Source organism: Apteryx mantelli, chromosome 6 (assembly GCF_036417845.1).
Source record: "Apteryx mantelli isolate bAptMan1 chromosome 6, bAptMan1.hap1, whole genome shotgun sequence".
Classification (NCBI taxonomy): Eukaryota; Metazoa; Chordata; class Aves; order Apterygiformes; family Apterygidae; genus Apteryx; species Apteryx mantelli.
Genome location: NC_089983.1, coordinates 43,918,571 through 43,932,165, shown reverse-complemented (window position 1 = coordinate 43,932,165; position 13,595 = coordinate 43,918,571). Strand labels below are relative to the sequence as shown.

At 38.5% G+C, this 13,595-nt stretch overlaps 1 long non-coding RNA gene across 1 annotated transcript in view; it reads right to left on the bottom strand.

Annotated features, from left to right (window-relative positions):
* Positions 1-13,140: 13,140 nt before the first annotated feature.
* LOC136992323 (uncharacterized) overlaps positions 13,141-13,595 on the bottom strand; it is a 34,692-nt gene continuing 34,237 nt past the window's right edge. The window contains exon 3 of the long non-coding RNA XR_010884510.1: positions 13,141-13,196. This is a non-coding gene — a long non-coding RNA (uncharacterized lncRNA). The remainder of the gene's footprint in view (positions 13,197-13,595) is intronic.

Sequence of the window (13,595 nt, the reverse complement as noted above, 5' to 3'; positions counted from 1 at the left end):
TGGCTGAACTTTGAGCAGAGTCCAATCAATCTAAGAGGACCAAAGAGCTTAAGTTTCTAGACAGTGTAAACGAGGATGATGGGCTTTAAGATCTAAGTGTGTTTTACTTCAGGGAAGAGTGACAGGCATATAGCAAATAAAAAAAAAAAAAAAGAGAGAGAGAAAAGGAGAAGGAAGGAACGAGAAAGCCATTAAGCCATTAATTTCCACACTGAAATTCCCAATCACTTCATAAATTTAACTTCTCAACTACAAGGTCCAGAAGAATAAAATAATTAAAATATCTGAGTTTGCACTTGGAAAGCATGATCACACTATTTCCTTTCCATATTTCCTTATTTTCCTTCCATTCACAGATGTTAAGATTAGAAAGATCTTAAGCACTCCTGTGTCAGGAATTACAAAATATAAGTAAACATGACATATCTACATAGATATGTGAAGAAAGAAAAATCTCCATCACATTTGCAAGCCGCTTGTCAGGTTTCACTCAAAACTACTGCAAACGCAGGTGGGAAAGTAAAATATTGTCAGATTCAGATCTTTGCACCATGCCAGCCTGAGAACTGAAGATCTTATAAAGAGGTGTATCATCCTACGATGCTTTTGAACCAGTTTTTTAAATGAGCACTTTATGCCTGTGTATTTCAGGGAGAGCAAGACGTTACATTTAAATACATCCAATACAGAGAAACAGAGCCTCTGCTGTAGCGTTTCTCTACAAACATACCTCCCAAACGAGAGCAACAACAACAAAACCTAGAGCTATAGAGAGCAATAAAGCACTACAACATAAAGAACAATTTTCTACTCGATTGCTTTTTTTTTTTTTTTTTTTTTTTAAAGTTTTTTCTTTTTTCTTTTTACTGTTGAGTTAGATTCCTTGGGGCAAAAGCCAGCAAGTCTGTAAGTATAAAATGGAGAAGAGTGTCCCATAGTCTTGGTCATAAATCTGTGTCAGTAAAATCAACACGAGCACGAGTTTTGTGATGGCTGCAGCGGGCACAACGTTACCCTCCAGGGTGGGAATAAGCACTGTCAGCAGAAGGGGCAGGATCTCTCTTTTCAACAGTTATTCTACTGAAAAAAAGAGAAAACTGAAAATAGGACTTCAGTTTCAAGGTGGTAGGTTTCAAACACCAAATCATGCCCTAAAATTATTCAGAGGACAGCCTTATAATACTGTTAAAATTTTGCTGCCTCTTTGACGGCTGTATTTTTCACTTTATCCCGAATTTGTAGCGTTCACATATTTCTGAACAGTCATCACTGAAAATTTACCAGAAGTGCACCTCTACACACATTTTCACAAACCTCAGCACTGGGGTTAAAAATGCATATTTATAGATGTTAAAAAAGCTGAGAACACCTTTGCTTAGCATAGATCCATTTTTCCCAAAGACCATCAGAGATCCAGCAGGGTGCAAAGAGCATTTAGGTATTCTGCTGTTTGCTGAAGAGACACGAACAATTTTTAACCTGGGTGAAAGTAAGGATGTAAGCATATAAATCTGGCCACTGTTGCCATAAAAGATAACATGGTTATGATTTTTTTTTAAAGTAAAAGAATGGTAATGTTGAAAAATACCAATTATGGGTGCACATCTGTTGTACGCATATTTTATATCCAAACTTAAACATTTGCTTTTAAAATTTTAGCCCACACTGCAACTGAAGATGTTGAGAAACAAATGTTCTGATACATAAGTAATCATTTAACAAGGCCTGAGAAAATGTAGCCCTTAACAGACTTAATTAACAGGTTAATGATGTGCATAGCATGCATGTTCTCAAAAGCAAAGATTTTCACATTAAGCTTGTTTCTGTTTCACAGAAGTAGCTTTCTGCAGAATATCTGTGCTAATTTAATTACACATCTGGTACCTCTGTTACTTTAAATTGCAGAGATATTTATACACAGTGCTACCAATTTACACAAGATTCCCTAAATGTTCTAATTTTTCACACTACAACTAAAGATATTTGCATGAAATTCAAAAATAAAGTTTTATTTTGTAGCCTAAGTAGTTCTAATGAATACATAAAATGATCATTTATCCTAAACAAATCTAAGACTTATACCATTGTAATAATTACATGTTAAACCTCCATAAACTAAGCATGCCTCCATTTCAAAATCAGACTTTTTACAAAAGGGTCAAATACAAATTTTTAGACAGCTTTACATTAAACATCAGCACTGGTACCCTTCTGGTTACATCGTTGTTCCACTGTGTCACCAATATAGCAAATCTAATGCTTTAAAATATCATTTCTTGGTGATGTTCATTTATCATCCTTGTTGTAACTGGAAATGATTGAAAACTAGGTCAGAATACCAGAAATCCCATATTATCTTTAGCAGTATTGTCAAGAAAATGTCGTGGTCATTAATTTAAAAGTGCTTATTAGAACTATTACAACTATTCAGGTTGGTTCATCATTAGGTTCATCACGATAGGACATGAAATCCCTCAATTTACTGAACACTGACAGAGCACTGTGTTTCAAAGGAGCATACGAGTTCCGAGGCCTGACGGGAGGTTACCGAAAGGAGATGGCTATTCCCAAGCAACCTTTAAACCCATGCATGCTCAAACTCAGGGTGGAGAAAAAGAGAAGCCAAAATAGATGTTCCTTAATATTTTCATGCACATCTGAAAAAGCAAGAAAATTATTAATTTAATAAAATGAAATATATGTGTGTTAATATACTATTGGAGAGATATACATCCATATGCACGCACACACACACATACTGTTAGATATGTATATCCAAATTACCCATTTCAGGCAAATTTTGGAAACAATTAAGTGTTCTTTCACTCCTTTGGTACTACCTAATCTATACCCAACGCAACAGAAGCATATGCAAAGAGCCATGACTGCCATATCATGGATTCTGAAATACTGGAGCCAGTTTCTAATCTTTCTCTGAGAAGATACTTCTAGTGTCCCTGAGGTCATGATAGAGGCTGTGGATATAAGTGACCATTAGATGATGACAGGCAATGGACAAAGCACTGTAATCTGTTCATCTAGTTACTCCAAATCCTCTGACAGTAATCCAGACAGGCAGAAAGGGGGGGGGGGTTATTATTATTATTATTAATAAAATGACTTAGGTAATACCTCTTGAACCACAGATTTCAAAGTCCTTTTGGTGTTGCTATTTTATATGTATATGCTGGTTCCACATGAACCAGCTCATTAGCATGTCTCAGCTGGCTCATTAACCAGCAGGTGAAGATTCAATACAACCCTAACAAAACAATAAACGGCACCAGGAACAACTTTTGGAATAAATAGAGGGGGCCACCTGACCTGTTCCAGTAAGAAATCCAACTCTCCATCTTCTCCCCAGACAGATTTACAGAACTACAACTTCACAGCAAAGTTGGCGTATCCATCCACAAAATACAGCACTAAAAAAAAAAATGTCGACATCCTCAACCAATGGACAACACACAACTGTATATAAATCAGACTGGTAGTTCTGTCCAATGAGAAAGATATGTTGTTTCCAGTAAAGATACTGAAATAACTGCTGTTAGTTAGGTTTTCATTCCAGTGGGCACTCTTTAATTCAATCAAGACACCTGAAAACACTCTTCTATCAGGAACATCTAGTCCTTCTCATGATTCCCATGACAAACATTATTCACAGTATTCTGAAGTAAATAAGCCAATTTGATCTCAGATCCTTTTAAATGTAAGCCATATATTTTAGATACACAAATAGAAAAGAGTGATTGAATAGAAGAATCAATGAAGAAAAGGGAGCTAAGAAAACACAAATTGTATTAATTGCATGTTAAAAACATTTACAGTTTGTCCCATCTGAAATTTAGAAATTTAAGACGGTTATCAACTTCAAAAAATCAGTCTTAAATGACTTCAGTTCTTTCTCAGATGATAAAGAATAATTTTTAGTTTTAATTTTAGTTAGATCTTGATATTACTGGGGCTATAAAAAGTGGGTTCCAGAGGCTGACAACTCACTGTAACATCCACCAACACTAGCGCCCAGAGGAGCTGGGGAAGCACATGCGTAACACCAGGAAAAGGGGTAGAAACTAAGAAGTGTGTGTTTAACAACTTTAACTGCATTACTATTCTTTCTTTTTCTATAACAGTTAGATCTGGACTAATAATGATCAGACGCCTAAGACTTCAGTTATACTAACAATAAATTCTTGGCTTTACTAGGATACAAGGTGTGCGTCCTCCTTGCCCATGAGCAAGACTTTGAGCATAACACAGGCTCCACGGACCTCTCGGTTTTGCTGAGGCAGTCTGTGACAGACACCCACCACGGTGCCGCTAGATGCCCTCCCCTCTGATCCTGACCCGTAACTCTTGGCAGGCCTGTCACCATCCCATAGCAGAGCTCCACACAGAGAATTTTTAACAAGCTGTGTTGTAAGTTAAGATGGAGATGAGGCAGCAATGAAGAGAACGTAATTATAAAAAGCAAAAGGGGAGGCAGGTGGGAGCAAAGGACGAGACTCCTCAGGCAGAGGACAAACTCCTCCGTGCTGAGATGCAGGAGAACAGCCGGTTGACCCCAAAACTGAAGCCCTGAAAGTTTTAAGTAAATCTTTCCCTCTGTGCCCCTACAGAAAAGATATCCAACAGAGAGCATCTGCTTAAGAAGTGATGAGCGGTGGAGACAATGTGGAGCCACTTGAAAAAATACTCTACAGAAAAGTCATCAGATAGCTCTGTATTGTGAAGACCTCCTCCAGTTACTGATGGTCTATCTAAAGTCAAGTTATATAACAACAGGACAAGAACTGCAAAGGCAGGAAAGTGTGAATTTACTTTAAGACAGACCCACTTCAATTTCTGAGAGATGCACCCTCTTTCTTGGTGAATGTAGCTCTATGGATTTTCATTCCTAAAACTACAGCCCAAAGTCCTATCACTGCTACCGCTAAATGAGACGCAGGATCACGGTCTCACAAGCCAGGCTGAGCAGAGCTCTCAGCCAAAATCCTGGTAAAAACACAAGTGCCTGCTGTACTGCAGCATAGTGAAATAGCTTATTCTCAAGAATAAATCAGCTTCAGACATTTGCATAAATAGAAATACAGATGTAAATGAAAGATATTTTACAAAATTTTGCATAAACCCTGTCAGAAAGATTATTCCCATTTATTAGGTGCTGCAATGCCTTAGAAAAACAAGTTCACTAAGGCTACCTCTGACTGCAAAGTTCAAAATCTTGGGTGTTATAACATATTCTAATGCAGAAGACAAATCTTTTAAAAGAATTTCATTTCATGTGTAATAATTGAAAAAAATTATGCATGACAAAGATGCTTATGACAGCAGCTGGTTTTAGTTTTTTTAAATACCAAATGATTGGAGCATTTTTATAAACTCTTCCTTAGATTAAGGCTATACTAAAGCCCTCAAGTTTCATAAGTGAATAAGCCCATTCACAACAATAAGTCTATAGTGTCTTTACATTCATAATTTATAGGCAAACAGATTTTCCCCATCAAAATATTAGCAAGGCATGAAAGGACCATTTTATGGCTATCTTAAACTCCTAAATCTTGCAATTATAATGAAACTGCTTATATAATCTGTATCAAAATATTAATTCAGCATCAAGTATATGCATAAATGGCATGTAGCAGTAACAACAGCATATGTCATCTGACCCTCAAGGATGACAATATCTAACAGCTGGACTGTTATGACAAGTCACTGGGTGCCAATCACATTGATAAGAGATAGGTGCTTGTACTGATCATGATGCATATCCTTTGCCCCAGGGAAGGAGAAGAACAGCTGCTACTTCCTGCAAAATCTTCTAGACTTCCTTTCTGCAGGGAATTCAAGCCCCAGACAACTGAACTGGTTGGGCAAGCAGGAGAATTCGTTAATTTTTCCCGTCTACTTTCGTGCAAGCATTTGCTGGCTCAAGGAGAAAAAATGCTTTTTCAACAAGAAGAAACTAATGTTTTACTCACTATATCCATGTTCTCAACTCTAGAGGTTAACAGCATCAGTACTTGCAACCTGCAGCCACTCAACCCAAGCGCTCGTGGCACTATGTCCCAAAGGAAAAGAGAGAGGGCCAAATTCTGTCCTCAGTCCAAACACATGCTGTTCCTCCTCTAACTCTGCAGTTTGGATGTCAAGCCAATTGCTGAATTTCACTGATGAAACTCACTTTGGCAAGGAACCTTTTAAGTAATGCTTATGAATTTCTAAATGGGTATCAGACAGTTAAATAATTTCTTTTAAGATGGCACAGGAAGAAAGATAGTATCGATTCAGACTCGCTTCCAACTGATGCCTAATCCATATTACAATAATAATGTAAATTACCACCAAGGAGTGGTTAGCCGTTGTGGTCAGATCACATGGCAGCCCAGCTAGCTAAACCAGTAAGAAAACTGTGAGGGAGAATGGCAAATGTGCTGATTATGCAAATGTAACTGTTTGAAGTCAAAGATGTGGGCCTGTATTTCACTGATAAAAATGAGTAAAATAGAAAGAGACACTGCATAAGCAATTAAATTTAACTTTTTAATCAATGAAAGGGAAACTGGGACCTAAATCCACTTTATAGGATTTAGAAAATCAAAGTCTCTGTGCAATTCAAAGAAAGCTGTGATGCCCATTTAACTAGAGGGGGACTTATCGTAAGACAAAAATGTCACATTCTATCTTGATATTGCACATGGCAGAGTCATCTATCAGTAGATCAAGGAAATTCGGTGGTACTGATGCTCTGGATCTTTAGCTCTGCATTCCTTGTAAATAAAGTTGTGCTTACAACAGTTTTGATGGCACGCTCTCGCACAAACTTGACCGATGAGCCTACCTGTCCTTAACACTTTGGACTGGCCTTTCTTAGGTCCACTATTTCTCCAAGAGAAATAGGAAGGCTCTTATGCTTTTCCTCTTGCACTTCATTTTAAAAATCCCTAGGTTGGCAGAAGTTCGGCTGCTACCAAGGTGTTCAGAGCTGCACTGCATCACCTCTCCCATCCCATCCTTGAGGAGGGGGCAACCTCCATCTGAGAGCTCTCAGATAGCCAAAGATGGCACCATCTGCCACAAAACATCAACTCTTCGTCACAAAACCTCTCCAAATCAGTGGTATCTACAAATGCTGCTTATGCCAAACTCCCTTCTGTTGCCCCTAGTCACAACTTATCAACTGTTGCTTAATATCTTACCTTTTATCTGCGTTTTATTCAAAACATTCAATGGCAGCAGCCCTTGAAAGTACCTGTACTTGTGAAACACTTGTACAGTTATAGTTTTATTAAAAGAGCCAGTAATACCTTTACTGATGATAATTTCATATATGAAAAGAAACTCAGTACATATACATGTAGTAGGTAGGACATGTATATAAAATACACATTCAGATGCATTTACTGAAGCAAGAGTAACTGAAAAAAAATATTTACCACACAAATATTCTAGGCTGTAATGGTCAGGCTCTGTCCTAAAACACAGAAAATGACTACCATCTGCAATGATGCTTTTGATAGTTCACTAATTAATGATCAAGAATACACTTGCTTCAGCATAATTTTATGCTTTTATATCTTACTTGATTATAATTATCATAGACTGTAAAAGTGTATTAGGGCCAATCATTTCTTAATGCAATTAAAATCCCAAGAGAACAATAAAACCTAATTTTTATTAGTAAAAACAACAAGAGCTTGTAACCAAAAGGGAGCTTACTATTCTACAGCAACTACTCCAAAATACAAAATTAAAACAACCTGCATGAATTTTTCAATAGATTGTGAATACCTGAGTTAAGAGAATCAGTAGGTGTTACAGTTGCAGAAGAAACTGCTCTTAAAACCCTTTTTTAGTTCCCCCCACCTCTTTGGGGAATGGATTATGCAGCCTTTTTCCCTTCCTGGATGAAATCACCCATTCTCAGAATAGCTCTCTGGGCTATTGCCTCTGCTTTCCAACCATGTTAACACAACACCTCTAATTCTTCTTCTTTCACAACACTGTGACAATTCCTATTAAAATGAGTCCAAAAACCATTTCTTTTCAAACACAAATAATTATTTGTTCGTTCACCCAAAGGTATTAACATGAAGATTGGAGAGTAAAAATAATGAGTCTATATGAACAGACTCTATGTACATACATTTTATCCTGTTCTTTCATAAATTTTTAGAATGCCTCTTACCTCCACCCCTGAGCTGCTGAAACAAATTATTCCATTTCCAATCCTGTCATTCTCTCCATTGTCATCCTGCAGCTGAATTTTTTCTTTTCTGCCCAGACAAGAGCCTTTCAGGTTTTAGTATGCTCTTTACCCCAAGACCTGCTTAAGCAAAGTAATACATAACAGGCTGATGGGTGCCAGAATGTGATCTATTTCCCATTTCATAGCTTCCCCCTAGTTTCCCCTGAGAACCTTAGTAATCATTATGAGAATACGTTATCACTGCCACTGTTTTAGTCCCAGTTGCTCCCCCTTAGAGTGTCTCTTGATTTAGCAACTTGCATTTAACCAGGATAAAATTACAGTGCTCTAAAAATACTGAATTTTGAGAAATAGATCCTGAGGCAGTCCATATCGAATGGCTGTTTACACAATGGCTTCAAAACTACATAGACAAAATTCTATTATTTGTTTACACCATTTTGTTATCTATTTAAGCATTTTGTAGTTCCATTGAATGAGACCCAATATCTGATATGCCAGACAAAACCTGGGAAAAAATAAAATTAAATAAATAAATAAATAAAAACTAGCTCTAGAAAAAATACCAATAGAACACAGTCCTAAGAAAATTGTCTGTACAGGAAGAAAAAGTGGGTTAGGAAGACACACCAGATGGCATTAGCTAAAGCAAATGGCCTCTTTCTCTAGACACCTAGCCCAATCTAATGGCCCCAAGTGAATAAAGCAGCATGCTTCTGCTTTACTATTTACCCTGAGAAGATTTTACACCAGCGACTGAAGGTAGCGAGACCCAGGGAGGGGGTGCTCGGGGAGCAAGGGCAGTCTCACGGCCTCAACCTGCTAGATGGGAACCAAGGAGGAGAATCGCCCCACGCGGAAAGGGAAAAAGGTTGGCTTAAATACAAACCAGCTTCTTCAGATTGTCCCTGTGAATTACATACAAGAAATTTTCTAACAGTAAACGGTGACTGACAGTAAACTATTTCCCTAAGTATGTTTAATAGTGCAAAAGATAGGCTTTTCCTCTCATGTCAATACTCCACTGTGATAGCTTTTCTCCTGAGGCTTACAGGAGAAATCTTTCTCCCTCTATCTCATCCTCTAGTGACAACTCGAAATCCGAAATGGCAACAAACAGATTTCCTGTGGAAATTCAGAAATTGTCAAGATCTTTTTTTTCCACTGCTCTGTTTGCGCAATGCTCAGGATTTTCCTGGAGCATCAGTTTGAGCTATAAAGCCCTGTGGCTTCTGGCGCCAAGCAGGAGGTTGTGCAGATGGGCTAGAGGAGGCAGTGGACCTGCTTCTTTTGAAGTTATATGTTTGCTGATTTTTATTTCTGTTCTTTTAAAAAATTATTAGGGTCATCTTAGCTCAAGGCCACCTTACAATTAAACTGTGCAAGCGTGCCTGCCGGCGGAGATGTGGCAGTTACTCCAGCCAGTGCTGCCTAACCTCCGCAGGCAGGCTGGCCACCCAAGGCTGGCCACCTTCGTTTTACAGGGTAACAGCTTAATGCAGACTGCAACATACAGAATAACCATAAATTGCAAAGACTTCCGCTCGTCATAAAAAAGACTAAGCAGCAAACTTTCTACAATAAATCAGCGTGGCCTCTGTTTGGCAATTTGCTACAGCTGGCAACCACAGCAAGCCTGGGCTTTCATAAAAGCAGCTGGAACAACTTTTGCTGTACTGTTAATTGTAACATTTGCCAATTACCAACAGCAACAAATTATAACACAATTTAATGTTTAAAATATTTCAGCACTGATAAATTAGCAACTTACATATCTGAAGAGATCTAGGAACAGGATACACGCTAACTTCAGGCTTCACGTATCTGTGATAACGTGTCAGATGTGATGCAGGTCAGCAGTGCTTTTGGCTTTGTACGGCAGACACATTTTAATGGCAGAGAAGGTACCTTTCTTCGTTTGTTTGTTTTAAATGACTGGTGCCAGTTCCAAAACGGAGCGCTATTTCATCCCCAAGCGCAATGCTCTACAGCCCCATTCAAAGCCTGTCAAAGTCACTGGAACACTTACATATATTTGTTCTGCATTTGTAGGTTTAAAAAGAAGAAAAAAAAAAGAAAATTCTACACCAGCAGTATGACTCAATGCCAATTAAACATTAACACCTCAGGCATTTTCCTTCTGGCTTGATATTTAATTCCACAAATGTAAGTTCAAAGTAAAGAACTTCTTCAAGCCCACGTTTGGGCAAATCACGTTTCCTATGAAACGGAAATCATTATCATCTCATATTACTGGCCAGTGTACAAACCAAAGTGTTTTCAAAAGGCAGAATATCATGTCTAAATGTCCTAAATAGATACTGAGGAATTTACATCCTTCAATTACCCTATGATTTCACAGTATTTATTTTACTTATTTTCTGTCAACTGGCTTATATGAGAGTGAAGAAACACATGGAGGAGCAATCATACATAACTAATTTTTATTAGTAAAGTGTAGCAATCTAAAGCCAAGTCTGTAGTACTCCAGCATTTGAGAAAGTGAAGCATGTTTATGGCATTTCTCTAACAGCAAAACACTAACATTATAAAAATGGCATAGCTTGCTTTGTTCACCAGAAGAACATAAACAAAAATAACTTTTCAGTAGCAAAGTCATTTTAGGAGTAACTTAGTATTTATTATTTCGAGAGATATTTCCACAGAATCAGTTTCTTCAGCCCATATAGAAAACACAGTGCAAGAAAGAAAAAAAAAAAAAAGGCAAAAAAAAAAAAAGCACTGAAACTCCATGGGAAATGGCTCCTGCCCTAGAACAGAGAAAGAGAGAGTGGTGGAGAACAACGTTAGGGAAAAGACAGGCTTCGTTTGCCTGGAACCAAACACTAGGTAACCTCGGCGGTGCTCACCAGGCCACCTCCTGGGCAGACTCCGAGGAAGGAGCCCGCGGGGCGCTGGAGAGCAGCCGGCTCCCCGGGAGGGGACTCGGGGCGCCCGCAGCAGGCCCACGCGCTGCGCTCCTCTCCGGAGCGGCCGCCCTTCCGGCCCCCACGCTGGCAGGGGTCAGGTTAAAGCTGCTTTCCGAACACCCCTCAATTTTCCAGCTGTTTCAGCAGAAATCTGTAACTTCAAGTCACTCCCAAGCTACAGGCAGTAGAAGAATAAATTCTGTGCTTTTAATAAGCCGTGTACCATTAACCACCTGAGATGACTGTAGGCCCTTAGCTACCTCTGACAAGCAGATGCTGAAATGGTCTATTCACAAGATGCTGAAGATTGGGAAGGTTCATGGGGCTGGATGGGAGAAGATTTCATTCAGCCCAAGAGAGGAAAACATGCTAAAAGAAACAGCGTGAACATCCCTTCACTTACTGTCTTCTTAGGCCTTCCCCTGGGAATACTTTTCTCAGCAGAAACCTAAGCGTAAGATCACTTCGAATCTGGGTTTCAAATGTGATTTTCACACCTCTGCAATCCCTCCATCCTCCATTTGTACCAAATATTAAGCTCCTAAGTAAATAGTACAGATTTCAGCTCCAGTCCTTCCATGGCGGTGCTACTCAATTTCTCTTGACCTCTCAAGAAGTCAACTAAAATTCAAATGTCTTCTAAATATTACTGTCCCAATCCTGGAAGAAATATTAGACCAACTGAAATCAACTGGATGCACCAGAAGAACAAAATCCTCAACTCACTGGCTTAAACTGGTTCTTTCTCCTTCACACGTATAATCTGTTAAACCATACCCTCGCTATCTTTGCATACCCTATAACGTGTTCATAAGACATATCCAGTAACTCCTAATTTCTTCTTTGCTTTTCATGATGAGCTGTGCTTCAGCACAGAGTAAAAAATATCTCATTTTAATTGAAAACATGAGGGGAAAATGGTCCTGCATGTTCAGGTCTGCAAATGACTAACTGAAATTAAAGACCTCCCTCCCCATCTCGAAATAAACTTCAACAATCCAAAGCTTTCAAACTTCTACGTCCACATCCCTCTGCTGAAAAAAGTACATAACCTTATGCTTTCCAGTCAGCACATTTATTTTCCCTTGCCTCTTGCAAAGGCTGCGCATACGCCTAGTTCCCTTTGAGGATGGGATTGCAGACCCTACGACAGCCCTGAGCAAAACTGAGCCCTGACTTTGCTGAAATTCAGCACAGGCAAAAGGCTCAATTCTCCCCAACTCCAGCGAAGAACAAGGGTATGAGGTTCACCTTGCCTTACCAATGTAACAAATTTCTAGAAGACAAAACTTTGCCCTCACCTACAGGGATGCAATTCCCAAAAGATCCAGCTCCAACTGAACGTTGTTTGCAATGTACATTATTCCTGAAACCTAAAAGAGACAGAAATTCCTTAAAGATATTTATGACAAAACAATGGTTTTGTTGCTCAACTAAATTTACAGTTACAATAAATCAACAGATCAGACAATATTTAGTAACTAGCTAATTTTGATTGCTGTCCAACCTTTTATGAATGTAAAGACTGACAGCCAATGCATCTTTTAACAAAAAAAGAAAAAGTAGTAAAACCAACATTATGCAGCAGGAAATAACTCCATCTCCACAAGGGGCTGATACATTCTTTTGTGTTCATTTTCTTCCGACTTCACTTGACTCCAAATTCTCTTACAATGGCAGGTGTCACATGAAAAAAGTTTTATTTTTTTAATTGGTCTCCTCATACTAGAAGCAATTTTCAAAGTGCAGAGGGTTTTGTCAGACGGCATTTTTATGTAGTGTACTTTCATCATTTAAGAAGGTCTTGAAATGTTGTGAGGATCATTATTACGTGAGGAAGAGTGCTAGGCAAAGCTTTTTATCTTGGTTGCTATTAAATGTCCCTTTATTGCTATATCAATCAACCAGATGATTTTCAAAGTCTGGTGTAAAATCGCACATTGGTAGAGCGGGCAAGGCAAATAGTGGGTAAAATTTTAATCTGTTTACATCTTTGGACTTGATGGTTTACGTTGCTGTTGAGACATTTTCTAAAATTTTCATTACTGTAGTGGCTAGAAGACAAAATGAAAAGGAATAAATGAGAATGCCTCATGTGCACATCACTGGAGTATTTTGAAAACCAAACTGCTTCAGTGCAAAAAAGGGACCTTTAAAAAGAGAGCGCTAAAGAACCTTTGCCTATTTTAACTGTAGATATGGGGAAGAGTTATAGACCAGAATAATTTGGGAACTAAGTGGGGAAGAAATTATGATGATAGCTGTGTGACAAAAAAAGAAGACAGAAGGAAAATGGAAGAATGAGATTCTCCACATGTTCCTAGTAAATTAGCTGAGAAAAAACTAGATCTTGAGTTAACTCCTTCAGATCTTGAATTCAATTAATACAATTACGGCTTTTTCAATCTCATACCATGGGCCAATATTGCTTCCTCTGAAGTAGTTAGGAACCT